The sequence below is a fragment of the Larus michahellis genome, chromosome 1 (genome assembly GCF_964199755.1).
Source record: "Larus michahellis chromosome 1, bLarMic1.1, whole genome shotgun sequence".
Lineage (NCBI taxonomy): Eukaryota > Metazoa > Chordata > Aves > Charadriiformes > Laridae > Larus > Larus michahellis.
Window position 1 is genome coordinate 136,318,405 of NC_133896.1, and position 15,307 is coordinate 136,333,711.

Below are 15,307 nucleotides of genomic sequence, written 5' to 3' on the forward strand. Positions count from 1 at the left end.
GCAACTAGTACTAAATTTGACAGCTCCTAAAATCCTCTTTCAAGTGCTTATTTGTTTCTTCACTTTTCTACAGAGATTTTCCACTCGCTCATTTTCAGAAAGCTGGAAGAGAGAACCAGGTTATAGAAATAATAACCTCCAGCTCTTTTACCTGAATTTGAGCTCGGTCTGATTGGGAAGGAAATAGGTAGGTATCTTTATAGTTTTTTTGAAAGCTCAAGTCAAATTCAATTTTTCTCAAGCTGCAAGTTTAGACACTAAGGAACTATTTACAGTCAGATAGAATCATAGAATCGTAGGCTTGGAAGGGACCTCTAGATATCATCTAGTCCAACCCCCCTGCCAGAGCAGGGTCACCTAGAGTAGGATGCACAGGAACGCGTCCAGGAGGGTTTGGAATGTCTCCAGAGTTGGAGACTCCACCACCTCTCTGGGCAGCCTGTTCCAGTGCTCTGCCACCCTCAAAGGAAAGAAGTTCCTCCTCATGTTTAGCTGGAACTTCCTATGCTCAAGTTTGTGCCCATTACCTCTTGTCCTGACACTTGGCACCACTGAAAAGAGCCTGGCCCCATCCTCCTGACACCCACCCTTTAAGTATTTATAAGTGTTGATAAGATCCCCCCTCAGTCGTCTTTTTTCCACACTGAAGAGACCCAAATCCCTCAGCCTTTCTTCATAAGAGAGGTGTTCCAGTCCCCTCATCATCTTGGTAGCCCTTTGCTGCACCTTCTCCAGCAGTTCCCTGTCCTTCTTGAACCGGGGAGCCCAGAACTGGACACAGTACTCCAGGTGCAGCCTCACCAAGGCAGAGTAGAGGGGGAGGATGACCTCCCTCGACCTGCTGGCCACACTCTTCTTGATGCACCCCAGGATGCCATTGGCCTTCTTGGCCACAAGGGCACATTGCTGGCCCATGGCCATGCTGTTGTCCACCAGGACTCCCAGGTCTCTTTCCACCGAGCTGCTCTCCAGCAGGTCAGCCCCCAACCTGTACTGGTGCATGGGGTTATTCCTCCCCAGGTGCAGCACCCTACACTTGCCCTTGTTGAATTTCATAAGGTTCCTCTCTGCCCAACTCTCCAACCTGTCCAGGTCTCTCTGTATGGCAGTACAGCCTTCCAGTGTGTCAGCCACCCCCCCAGCTTTGAGTCATCAGCAAACTTGCTGAGGGTGATAGTTCCTCTCTGTCACTGTAAGATAATTTTCTCTAGTTTCAGCAGAGTAGATTAGATTGTAATATTTCTGATTACTGGAACTTTTTGCTGCAGATGGAAAAGCCAGTATCTGGAAAAAAATGAAAGCTGGTGCTTCCAATTATTTGACTGATCTCTCACTCAATACTTTGAGAACATTGTCAATGTTCTGTTTTCACAGTCTTGATTCACCACATATACATGTTTCTCTGCATTTGGTGTACTGAGATCCAAAATTTTGGCTCTAAAAGAAGAGTGAAAAGGGAGAAAAATTCAAAGCTATTTATATTACATTGTCACTTTATCCGTCACTATTGACAACTCATGCTTAAGGGTACTCCCAAGAGATTTTGCTAAAATCTTTTTTGCTTACCATCTTGTTTAGTCTCCATTAAGAGCTAATGATGGATAGCATTAATTATTTTCATGCGTATTTGTGGAAAATACAGTTACAAAGGTATGATGAGAGAAGACCTCTGGCAGCTCAGAAAGTTTGAAACCTCCTGCCAATTAGCAGCAGAATTTTATTCACGACAAATATAACTGTTTTGTTTACGTCAGGAGCAGGTATAGACCTGTTACTATGTTTAGGACTCAAAATAAGCAAAAAGATTACTGTCTATAGTCAGCTACGTCTTGAAGCTAGCTGAGTCCACACAGCGCATCTGCGAGGCAGTTTTGGGAACAAGAACTGAAGCTGGGCCACACTCGATGCTCTGAAGGAATCAGTTACCAAGGCTAAGGGTCAAATGAAGCATCTACGGGTGAAATTACACTCAAAAGGGAACCCACTAAGAAGTGGGATAAGGGAAAACTACGCTCTAAGTTAAGATCCTATTTAGGAAAACAAAGACTTCACTGCCTTGTTTGAGTAGTTTTGTGTGTTGACTGGGGTTCAGAGACTGCTAACAGAATGAGTATCTGCCAAAAATCTCATGGTTGGTATATCCGATTTGCCAGGTCATGCAGGGTGTTTTAGGAAATACTCCTGTTCCAGTTATCACAAACTCTAAGATTATTCCAAATCCTACTCTATTCTTTTATTCTTACATTTTGCTGAATAATTGTTCATTTATTATTTACTTCTGGATTTTGAACTTCTCATACATTCAACACTCTCTACAATTTATCTACAATGCCTACAACTATTTAGTTGCCCAAAATTGCTACGAAGTGGCACTAAATTGTGAATAAAGTATTTTTAATATGCTGCAAGAGCTCTAGTTTACACAACCCTTCTAAAAGCGGGGCTTCATTCTGCACAGGTAAAATGCAAATACAGTAAATGGGACAGTACATGTGAGAGAAAAGCTAATACAAAAGCACAGCAGTGAAAGCACATCCAGAAATATTCCCTACGCTAAAGTCACAGGCTGATGACAAAACAGTCGTCATATAAGAGTAATTCATAAATCCATGTTGAGTTGGAATGAAAAGTGATTTACGGACAAAGGATGCCACAGTTGATTAACGGTGCCCTGAAACCTTCAGTCTTGCCTCCCAAAAGCAAAATTTATTTAATCAAATCTTGATCTTTTGGAGCTTTGGTAACCAGTACTTCTGCTCTCCCCGCACAGCTCTCTCTGCTCTTGAGCACACTCTATAATAAAAATATCATACCTGTGTTTAAAAGGACAGCATTCGCTAAGGCTCTAGCTAAGACATTTAATACTAAAACACAGTATGAACATTATATATGAACAGACTTCTAAAAGTCAGCTTTTGTAGTACAAACAAAATAATGTCCACAAGTAAGGCAGAATCATTACACTAAATATCCTGTGGATATTTCTCTTTGAAATGGCAGGCACCTCAGCCAGAGAGAGGCATGAATCACTGGTTCTGTCAAATGGGTTGTGAGAGGCACTGACATATTAACAGTCACTGGAAGAACGGATCCCTGAATTCATGGGTTGGTATGTTATCCTACACACTGTATTCCGCCTCCTCTCTTAGTTTTGCTTTTTCAGAACTGCAGAAAGGTGTTTCAATACTAAGGCCAAATGAATGTGTATTTGCAAAAATTGTCAAAGCCATGGTTTTCTTGGCAGCATCCAAAAAGTCCATTTCAGACATGATAATTTTCTACACTTACCTGACAACCAATGGCCCTGTTCCTACTCATTCTCTCCTTTCCCCACAGCAGCTTTATGAGACGCTTCTAGGAGGTACTAGATCTACAGTACACGCCATCTATCATGCACGGTCACAGTTCCAACTGGATACCTGTATTTTTGGAGTTCTAAGCATGAATTCCAAACACATGCATTTTGTTAGTGACTACAAGGATAAAGAAACAGTATGTGTATTAAGAGGAATACGCTAAGAGCTTTTTATTATAATAAACTGTAGCCTGAGACCTTTAAGCTGCCAACTTTCTAGCTGCTTCTGTTGCAGGCAATGGCTACATTACCTGTGCAGGATGAGGGCTGTTACTATCAAAGATGCCTAATCTTTTCATATAACTGTTCCTAAATCTGCTTATCCAAAAAGAATATGCTAGCAAAGGACAGAACTGTGGTTGTCTGAAATGTGATAGCAAGCATAGCTTCTCTGTTCAGGGATTTTTATTAGTTCTCCCATCCCTAAACTTTTTCTCATAATTTAGGGGGACTCTGTAGCAAATTTTGCATTAGTTGGATGCAAATTTTCAATTGCACAAGCTAGTGCAAATTGTTTGTGCAAATTTGTTAGCATAATGTATGCAAAACCTAGAAAAATAAATTAAAACAATTTTTAAATCTTCAGGCCATTTTGAGAAAAATGCTTTCCACCACCAGCAAAAGATTTTCCTTCTTAGCCATTAAGCCACAGGATGCTTTAATTGAAATACTGAAGCAGTAAAACTTCTGGACAATATCAAGTTTAAATGAGAGTGCTCACATTCCCCCACTGTCTTTTCAACTGACAGAACAAGGACTGCAGCACTGTCATAGCTGCCTGAAGCAAATGAGGATAAAAAGTTAAAGTAGACAAGTGCTGTTCATTCGAATAATTTATTCTGAGATCATTCTTCTGTTCTACATCTACTCTGAAACATGTAATTTTGGTACCTCCCACACTGCTTTTATTGACAGTAAGTAATCTAAGAGAGAAACGGAGGGCTCGAAAACTATATGTATTCTTTAATGGCAAAAGTCCAGGCTGCATCAGTTGTTCCGTCACTGTGCATGTTTCAACTGCATCCATTTAAGATGGAAAAAGAAACTTAATTATCACCCATTACAGAAGGCTATTTAACCCTTTATTTTGATTTCTACCTTAGAGCAATTCCCATTTTCACCTCTTACTGAACAGAATGGACCAGTCAGAGAACCACAAAATGTCTGAGGCAGGAGGGCAGCTCTGGAGATCGTCTTATCCAACCCTGTTGCTCTAAGCAAGGTCAACTACAGTGGGTTGCTAAGGGCTGTGTCTGGTTGGGTTTTTAATATCTCCAAAGATGGAGACTCCGCATACTCCATGGGCAACGTGCTCCAGTTAAACCATCTTCACAGTAAAAGCAGTTTTTTTCTTACGTTTACAAGGATTTTCCTGTATTTCACTTTATCTCCTTTCAGAATGTATCCCTGGGACAAGTGACCCCATATGCGCTCCAGAAGCCTCGTGGATTGCTTGTGCCCTGTAGTGTTGCTCCTCCAGCAGATATCGGTCAGTCAAACAAATCACTTTCAAATGACGCAGTTTCCTCCAGGAAAAATCTGGTTTTGCTTAGAAAATTTCTATCTTATTCACGGGAAAGGTAGGTTTTCCTCTGTATGTTTATCTAAATATTAAAACAATAAGACTATCCAAGCAGATTTAAGAAACTTCTGCAAGTGATCTATGTTAGATTAGAGAGGTGGTCTGTGGCACAGGATGGAACCAATCCTGGACCTTCTGGGGAGGTCTTAAACTATTGTAAACCACTACAGAAATCAACCCCAGGGCATTAACAAAATCTTGCATCAGGCCCATGGTCTTTCCAGATGAAAAATCATTAGCTTAGAATAAAGGTCCCATGCCCCCCTACAACACCTAGGTGCTTGCTTATTATGAAAAGCGTATATACACAGCTCGTTCTGCAGGAACAGTCAGCAACACTTCTGACTGTGTCCCTCGGCATGATCTCTTTCATCTTGCTCAGTCTGACTGCGTGACAGAGAAAAGTGCAGGGGATGTAGGTGCTCTGTCATGAGTGAGGGCAGAACTGAGAAAACAGATTTTTGCTTTGAGGAAGATACACGCTTGCAAGCTATTCTCTGTTAGCACTTGGGCATAATATTCTCTCCGTGAAAGAAACTCATTCTGACTTTCAAAAATATTAAGTTTTTGGAGCAAGATCAATAAAAGAGAAAATTGTGCTTTTCTGGAGCACAGTGGTGTGTGAAAGAAGCAGTCTTAGTAAAGGAGATGCACAAGACAATTTAGAGCCACCAAAATGCTTTCCTTGCCGATCTCTAGAAGATAAAACATACAAACCCAAATTTTCTCCTTTTAAATAGCAGCATTTCTCAGGAGAAAACTGTATCTACTGGTTACGTTACTGTTAAGGACATGTCCTTATAATAATTTCCATGGCTTGGAGATTTCTTGGCATTTGTAATCTGCAGGACTAAAATGATATTTCCAGACCGTAGATCTTTGTGCCTCTTTGTCGGTGCATCATGCTACCAGGAATAGCTTGTAGCAATAGCTGTAGTAATAGTTACACACCAGGACTGAATTCAGGTAGCTCTTGACCATGGGAAGTAACAAGATCTTGAATAGAGGGGAAGTTTCCATGGAGAAATGAGGGAAAGAGCGTTTGTATCTCAGCCATCATATATTCTGTTAAAATTCATACCAAATATTTCCATTCCACCTATGAATTAAGGCAGAAAAAGAACAGCTCATTCCAGGATAAAAGTCACATTACTTGCTGGAATTCAGTAAAATTTCCTCTAAGCATAAGATGAAACAGCACATCTTAGAAGGTGGGGAAAGTTAACATCAGGTCTTTTTAATTCTGTGCTGGCTATGGTGACCTTATGGTTACAAACTAGCTTACAAAATTAGTTTTACACTTCATTCTAAAATCAGAATTCTGTGGTGTTAGAAACACTAACTGCTTGGGTTAATCTGAAAGCAAAGGGACATCCTTGAGAAAAGGACAAAAAGCAGTTATCTCTATATGAAAAATATGAGGTTTTTTCCTCTGCAGCAGAGTAGCAGAGATGGATGGGCTGAGTCAGAGATCAGGCGCTAAGCAACAAGCACTTCTTTCCAGTAAAACAGAAACACCTAATAAAACAGCTTCTGCTCAGGAGCCGCACTGCTGCAAAGAGCCATTTTCCTCCTGGGTGCAACAATGCCACCTCCCGCATTATGTGTCAGCCAGAGGCTCCAGGGCCACCAGCGTGTAAGCGGGGCAGAGGAATGGGGCAGAGACTCCTGCGGAGTCAAAACCACCACTTTGAAAAAAATCACTCGTTCAGCAACAGTTGTGCTGCTTGTCAAAGCACTGTGGTAAAACGGTAACACTGAAATGGGCATCTGCGCTCCCGCAATTCAAACAACACTTTCACCACTCAGTACAAGTTTTGTAGAACGCCAGATTTCACAATGCGTGCCGGCCAGTGTCCTTGGTTCACTGCTTTCATAGTTCTGATGCCTCCCTTTCCTTGCGCAGAAAGGAGAACAGAGAGGAGCCAGTTGAGAAGTCAGGACCTAGATCTAAGTTCTCACAGATGTGACACTCCCCAACATATTGCAGTGATAACTCATGCCGAGTCCCCTCTGTGCAATGCCTCACATGCACTTCTCTGCTACAATACGCTGCGCTTCATCTCTTCCTTATCAAAGGGGAATAACCGAGGGACTAAATCACTTATTCTACATTTAAAAAAAAAAATCTCTCAATTGTGCTACTGTGATTGTACCAGCTATGGGTAATGTAGCTTACTGGTGTATAAACAATGTTAATACCTACAAAGGCAAAAGTCCTCCATCAGATAATAAAAGCAAAATACAACCAGGAATGATTAATTGAAATAGATAACAGAAAAATACAGAATGGGGATGTGAAAGGAAATTAGGAAACGTTCTGAGCTGGGAGATTTATTAGTCTATAGATCTACATCTCTTGACAATATAAAATTACACTTTCAGAGCATTATATCATATGCAGTGAGGAATAAATCTAGACTGGCAGAGCTGGACTAGATGACCTTTACTGTAACTCTCTCATTTTGAAAGAATTCCCCAGCTTCGTCATGGAAAGAAATTATAACAGGCCATTTTTTCCCTGATGATCTGATCTGAAAGAAGGTAATAGAAAAAGTTTAAAATAAATTTTTTTCACAAAAAACTCCAATTGTGCTTCATGATGGCCCATAAACCAATCCTACCTCATCTCTAGAGCATTTTGCTTTGCTGCAATAGTTAACTCTGGATTTTAATAAAAATGACAGAGTATATAGAAATAGATGTAAAATCTTCCACATTCAATACCTTCAAATTTCATTTTGGCAACCGCTTCCCCAATAAGAGAAAATTCATGATATTAACTGCTTCTTTCAAAGAGAAGTAATGCAGATGTGAAAATATTCTCTTACCTGTGACAGGAATAATATTCCTCATGAACAATGCAGGTATTATTCCATATAATTAAAAGAACTTAGCACTCCCTCCTAAGGAGACTAAATATTACTATTTCACAAAATGTATGCCGAACCAGAACTCAACTATAAAAGCTGCATATGCCCATCCACTCTCTTCAGTCTTGAGTTCAAAGGACTCAGAATCTAGAACTGGCAAAACAAATGTGAGATTACTGAGGCACTTTCACAAGATGGTTTTAGCTAAACAGCAATGATACAACAGGAGCTATGCCTTAAATCTGAGCAAGCTGCTATCCTCTCAGCTGCCGCTGAAATCTCTGCTTTATCTCTCACCTCCAACTGCTTTGCCATGAGGACAGCCAAGCAGTGCAGCAGGTGGGCCATGAGCTCGCGCGGTCTCCATCGCAGGAGGTCTTCAACACCTGGCTGGGCAAAGCCCTGAGAAGCCTTGTCTGACCTCTGAGCTGGCCCTGCTTTGAGCCAAAGACCAGAGTAGAGACCTCCTGAGGTCCTTCCCAGCCTAAATTATCCTATTATCCTACGCTTTTTATGCTGTTTTCTGAGGCGCTTGTATTTTTTCTGCTGCAAGTTCATTAGGAGTGATGCCTTTTTCTTGCTGGCAGGCTAATTATAATTTTGTTCTCTTTCCTCCCCTCCGTACAACATTTTTCTTGGAATTACGACAACTGGCCATCCATTCACGCAGTTTACCATCTTTTTCTGGTCCCACCATTAGCAATTCACACCATGTTTAAATGTGGAGTTTAATACATATCTGAATAGGATTAAATGAAGGTGATTAACTGCAATAGCAGAGGACTAGACCCAGGAGGCCCCTCTATTCCTCTATCTTGATTGCGCTAGTCTAAAAATAATACAATGCTATCTTCCATTAGCAAGGAATTTATATGCTGTTTCTCTCTTGCCTTTTCTCTCAGAAATGTAGATTTATTTCGGACCAGATTTTTACCAAACCCAGATGGAATAGCTACATTTACCTTTTAGCACAACAGTCTTATGGCTATCCTAATCACTTCCAATTGTCAGAAGCACCTTATGGAGTAAGGCTTACCTTGCTCATTGGCTAACTGCTAACTGTTTCATCATTTTGTTTTTTATATGCCACACGTTCACTTATGACCTAGATGAAGTTCCTACGCTGATTTTAACAACATAACTGCTATTTTTATTACTTTTCTTGTGCTTGTTACATTTATATAGTGCTGCATTGGAAGGAAGAAATACATATAGTAACATTTAGATGGTTTCTTTTTGGAGTGAAGCAGCTGACCAAGGGCTGGAACCACTATTCCAGATTGAAGTCATGAGAGGTGCTGCTCTTCTGTCTCAATCAGATACATGAAACCATGTGTCTCCGATTGAAAGAAACCCAACATATGCCAATGTGTAGGCATTCGAAGCTGCCTACGGCCAACGGGATGATTTTGTGCTGTGGGACGCGACAACAGCGTTTCAGACTCATGAAGGCAATAGAAGGAATTAGGTAAGAATTTTCCATTATGTTTCTTCATCTTACCTGTCTTCCCCTTACTGAATTGTTAATTGTTGTTGAATTTTTTAAATTGTTATTCTTTCCAATTGTGTCTCAGAGCAAAAGGCCTTCTATACCTGAACTATACTGGAGGAAGTTGACAAGAGAGATGGATACAAGCTAGGTGTGCATGATGCCTTCATAGCAAAATTGGGTATTCTACTCTGCAATGCATTCTATGAAACGTTCTACCAGCACTACTGCCCCTGAATAGATATTGAGTCTTTTAAAAGAACTCCAAATCATATTATTCTGTAACTTCATAAGCCTATTTAGCTCTGTTTCTACTGCAGAATGGAGAGTTCCTTCCATTTCCACACACGTGGACCTACGTATCATCACAGCCTTATTTCCTTGTTACATGCTCGTTGATGGGAAAATGAACAAGGAGTTGAAGTTGTACAACAGGCTCAAGTACTCTCCTACATTCCCGTAAGGCTACAAAAACTAAGGTGAGAGATGACCGGTGTAACATCCCCCAGAAGAAAGGGATCTAAATGTCATAAATGCTTCAGTCACCTCCAGAGAGGGATATCCCAGTGTTTAGTTTTTACCAGTGCCAAGCTATGCTGGACCTTCATAAACAGACAAACACTTGAGAAGAAACTAGGGCATCACAGCAGTTCAGGCTATTGGACTTGTTCTACTGAGGCACCTGGGAGCATTCTTGGAGTCCAATTTGAGAGAGCTGTTTTTGAAAAAGGTAGACATCATGAAAAATGACAGGTTTTTTTGCTTACAAAATTTCAACGGTATATGTGCTACATTCAGTTGAGGTTTTTGTTTTCCTACCTTTACAATGGAATCTGGTGCATGCACAATTATATTTAGACTGTAAAAGGCTAATTTGCAACAAAGCAGCAGAGGAACGAGCTTTTTAATCCTTTCTTACTGTGGTAATAGATAGACTGAAATTTTTCACAATTATGAAATATTTCAAAAGCTCTTTATGATATGCATTTAATTTCTGGGCAGTTATTTGAAATCCAGTGCAGTTTCTTAGCCGGAAATATAAAAATGCCAATGCTTTTTAACACAAGCATAATTTTTTAAATCAAGTATTTCTGACAGGTACATTTTCAAGGAGGAGTTTAAAATTTCCCTTGCTGATGATTGATGCCTGTAAGTCTGTAATCATTCAGTATTATTTTAATACAAATATTTAAATGGAGATGAAAGACCACAGAGAAGAAGCGATACTAATTCAAATGTTAACAAAAATTATGGGAATACTTATGGAAAATATTTTTCAATATGCACTTAGGTTAAAGCGGACTTTGATATCAACTGCTAGACTTTTATTCTATAGTAATTACAAGTCTAACTATAGACAATCGTGAAAACAAGGAGGAGAAGAAGGAAAAGGGAGCTTTGATATTTAAATACTACCATAGTTGGACTTCAAACATATTGAAGAAGAAAATGTACCAACTCCATCTGTTGTAATGGTACAAGGACATTCTAGATTTCAGACACCTACTTAAAATCTGTGCAATTGATTTTCCATTTTTTTCTCTACAAACTTATTTTTGTTTAATTACAAATATCCATACTAAAAATTCACCAAGCAGAAGATCTTTAAATACTGTGAAGCTTACAATTATAATAAACTGCTAGTTTTTCTGTGGTGGGTTTTTTTTTTGTTTTGTTTTTTTTTGTAAATAGTTTTCCAGTATGTATATATATATAAGATACCATTTCTATTCAGAAGATTTTTGCATATGTTCTGCACTTTCTTAAATGCTAGTTACTGAGTACTACAATTAAAAGGTTTCATAAATACATGCATATTCAATTAAAGAATTTTCATAAAAATGTAGGTACTTTATGTTCCAGTACCTTCTCTTTTTCCTTTCTTTCAGCCTTTCTGCAGAGAGGAATAGGAGGAGTAAGAGAAAATCAACCACTTGAGTCAGATTTTAAAGTTTTCAAAATCTTGAGCTTCTGGTAAATTCTCCTTTGTATTGAGAACATCTAAATACATACATTTTGAATTGAACTTTTAAAAAAGCATTTTCCTGTATTTGTCTCTGGAGGGGTGGGTGGGAGGCAAGAAATATCTGGAAACGTTCACCGTTTAAGTAGAAAAGTTATTTTTTCTTAAAAATTACTGCCTCCTTTCCAATTTGTCTCATTAGCTAAAACCTGATTTTTGCAATAGGTCCATAAGCAAATCTTCTTCACTTACAGTATGTTCAACAAGACCACTGTTGCAACCAATTGAACTTTGCATGCCCAGACTGGTGCAGACCCACCAGCTCTGCTGAGCAAAGCCACTGAGCGGAACCGGGACGGCAACCTCATGAGGACTGGCAGAGAGAGAGAACTGAAATAGTAACCTTGGCCAAATCCCTCATTGTCGTTGCCTCAGTGTCTTCACTGGCAGAGTAGAAAGGAGACTGCTTGGCTCTCCGTAGGTGGCTCATTGGAGCAAGTACTGAAATTAATTATGTGGGTTAAGAGTCACTGAGCTGCACTCCAGCCACGTGGAGAGTTACACATCGCTAAAGAGGAAAAAAATAAGTTTGCCAAACTTCATTGAGTTTGGAGCAAAAGACCTCCAACTGATGGCTTTTATTTTATCCCTCCCTTAAATTAAAACTGGAATATTAAATATAGTGCATATGTACATATCTATACACGTAGATTCAGCAAAATCCCTACAGAACAAATCCTTCATTTCTTTCCTGCATCCATGCCTGAGCCACCTGTTCCAGATATATGAACTTTAAATGGTACATCTTGCTACTAAACTTACTTCATTTTCAAAAACGATTAAAAAGACCGAGAAAACTACTGTAATTAATTAAATAATTTTAAATAGGCTGGTTATCAGCAAAGTGAGAAGCTGTTACTTTTTGGTCACTTTTCCTATGACAAGCAAGTCATTAGGTACTGCTAAATACATATGAACAAGTGCGCATACACTGGAAAAGTCAAAGGGATAGGAGGCAGGAAGGGAGAAGGAACAGGGCCAATAATATAAGTTTATTGGTGAAGGTTTGGAAACAGTTTGTAAGCAAGATTACTTTTTCTTGTGTAAATCCCTACTATACACAATATGCTGCAATCTTTTCCTCCCATAGCAATGCTGTTTCTAGACTAAGGGAAAGTTCTATTGATCCAGATAGGAACAGATTATTATTAACCTGATACAGAACTTCTTTTGACTCACGACACTGTCTCCCTTCTAAATAACCACATTATTTTCCTGCAATGAAAACAAAGCACAACTTGCCACGGAAATTCCTATACAGAATAACATAATGAACTTAAAAAACTATAATCATGTGTCAGAGCTTTCATCTCTTGTGCCCCAAAGGTCCAAGACAATTTTAACTGCACCATTTTATATCTACGGCAATAGATCACATTGAACACCTGCTTGCACACAAGATTAGCAACAGCTCGAACAGTTTGCCTTGGCTTAATAAAAACATCAACCCTCTTGTGTTGGTAATTCATTTGCAATACTGAGGAAGAAAAATAGAATGCAAAACTAACAACTTGGCTAGAAATCAACATACGCTGGGAAAACTTTCTGGAATGGGAAACAAAACAAATTAAAGTGGTGAAGACACTTTGTATGTGAGGATTAAAAGTGGATACAAGAGGTGATTACTTCACAGACACAACACAAACTAGTTTTTCTTTTGCTATTACATCACCTATCACATCAATTATGTTCAGTGGATATGAAAACACACTCCCTGATGGGGAACCCAGGATGCTTATTCTATTTCTTTTAAGCAAGAGAAGGCTACAAAGTGATTTGATTACAACCTGTAAATTCCTATATTGGGAGATTTGGTAACAAAAGACCTTTAAATCGAGAGGATATAGGTACATTTATAACTAATGTTGGACACAGAAGCCAAGTAAACACAGGCTAACAGGTGCAAACTTTTAACAACAAGAGCAACCAGGGATTGGAACTACTTAACGAGGCTGTTGGAGTATTCTCTAATAGTGGGACCTAATACAAACAACTGAGGCACTATAGGTACAGGTTCAACTACAGCCACCTGGTAGGAGCTGCGCTTCAGGAAAATCCACTGGCAGAGAGTGGCGGTATTCTCTCTTCATCTGATATTCTTGTATGATGAAAACATCAACTTCTTAAAAAAAAACCAAAACCAAAACCAAACAAAAACCCAAATCAAAAACCCCAGTCTCTTTCACTACCATTAGTGCAGTTTTTGGAGTGACCACCATTCCTCTGCACCGAACTCATGCTCATCCAGAGGCTCCCATTTACAGACAATCCAAAGTCTTTGTGAAAACTAGGTAGCAGATGCTTGTAAAAAAATATTTTTAATAGGACAGCAACTTTGTAGTGATCTTTAAGATGCAATTTGCAATTTGAGCACAAAGTATGTTTTCACTGTCCTATTTGTTACCTACAGTTTAATAAAATTGTACTGCAGTCAGATATGAGTTCCTTGTGTTTTATCTGTATTCCCCTGTTCTTTATCTGCTCGCTGCACTGTTTATTTAAGATTTTAAGAAAAGTTCTGTCCAATTTATTACAAAACCTCTGGCTCTGCTACCTGACAAAGACATGTAGCCCCATCTGCAAGCTAGATTAGGGTTTCATAAGCCAGTATGCTTGGGGGCCATTACCACAGAAAGGGAACTGTATTGTACTGCAAAGTGGCAGCCAGGTGGCTCCCAGCGATAGGACCAGCAATAATCAGCTGCAGAGGGCTGTACATGCTTTGTGAAGGGCTCCCTCCCACTTCCCTGGGGACAAATCAATGGCCCAAGCTTCCTCTGTCTGTTTATTTCATGCATTTTGCTGCAAAGCCAGTCAGCAGATCAATACTGATTTGTATTCTGAAGAACAAATAACCTTTATTTATTTTTATAAATAAATAAGCTCCCGCTAAACTTCCAAAAAGATGCTGAAGATTCAATGGCATTATAGAGAGAGACATCCTTTAATGGTAATGATGCACAAAAAGGATTAGCAGACTCTGGTGGAATCTGCGGTGCTAACAGTTCAGCTCTTTTGTGGATGGGTATTCAAAGTACATGAAAAATGCTGGTTGTCAATTGTAAGTTTGCTGTTGCTCATTAATTTCCACATCAGAATTCTGAAGAATCTTCCAGTTCCTCTGTACGTCATTTATTTTTGTACACAGTTTGGAAACTAGACATAATGGGTAATAGAGGAAACTGAGGAAGAACAAAAATGGCACCTTAAAAAATAGTTTTTCTTGCTGCACAGTGTCAGGAAGTTAATGTATACTCAGAAAGAAATGTTATTGAGAGATGAGTATTCTCTCAATACACGGAAAGTGTTGCAAATTTACTGCACTATTCTTTACAGAGTGGAAAGTCCTCTGTTACACAAATAACTTTTTATTTTGTTCTGCAAATATTTGATTTCAAGGGCTCTTGCATTGACTACATTCCTTCTAGGAAAGACTGCAGACAGTACAAAGAGGACGGTTTGGGGACGCTTGCAATCTTCTTGGCTTCATGTATTAGGGAATCACTATATATCGGTCTGCCTTTGCAAATGGAAATCTCTCCACTATCAGATTTCTAATTTACAAGAAGAGCATAAAACTAAAGTTGGAAATAAGAATGTAAGAAAAAATGTTTATCATCATACCTGAACTACTACAAATGAAAAAGAAAGGGAATAGCAGTTCTTGAATCTGGGGACCTGATTTAATTGCACCACAAGCACTTAGTTTTAATACTAAACAACATATTCTCTGAAATTTATCACTCGCCTATACACGGCAGCACGCCAAGGAATTTTAGAAGCCAGTGGAGCAAGCACTCAGATTGTGTAAAAGGATGTAAAGGCTCCATTAGTTTCAAGTAATCTACACCAATTATAATGCGATCCATAGAGATGTTTTACAACAGGAAACCAATTTACTTGTCTTTTAAAGGTTCAGTGAGGCTCCACCTGCCAGTTTTTCACAGCAGACTTCCTGACAAGCCCACACTACCATCTCCCTCAG

General features: G+C 39.3%; 1 protein-coding gene across 8 annotated transcripts in view; it reads right to left on the reverse strand.

Annotated features, from left to right (window-relative positions):
• Window positions 1–15,307, reverse strand: part of CNKSR2 (connector enhancer of kinase suppressor of Ras 2) — a 216,295-nt gene that overhangs the window by 64,981 nt on the left and 136,007 nt on the right. The window lies entirely within an intron of this gene.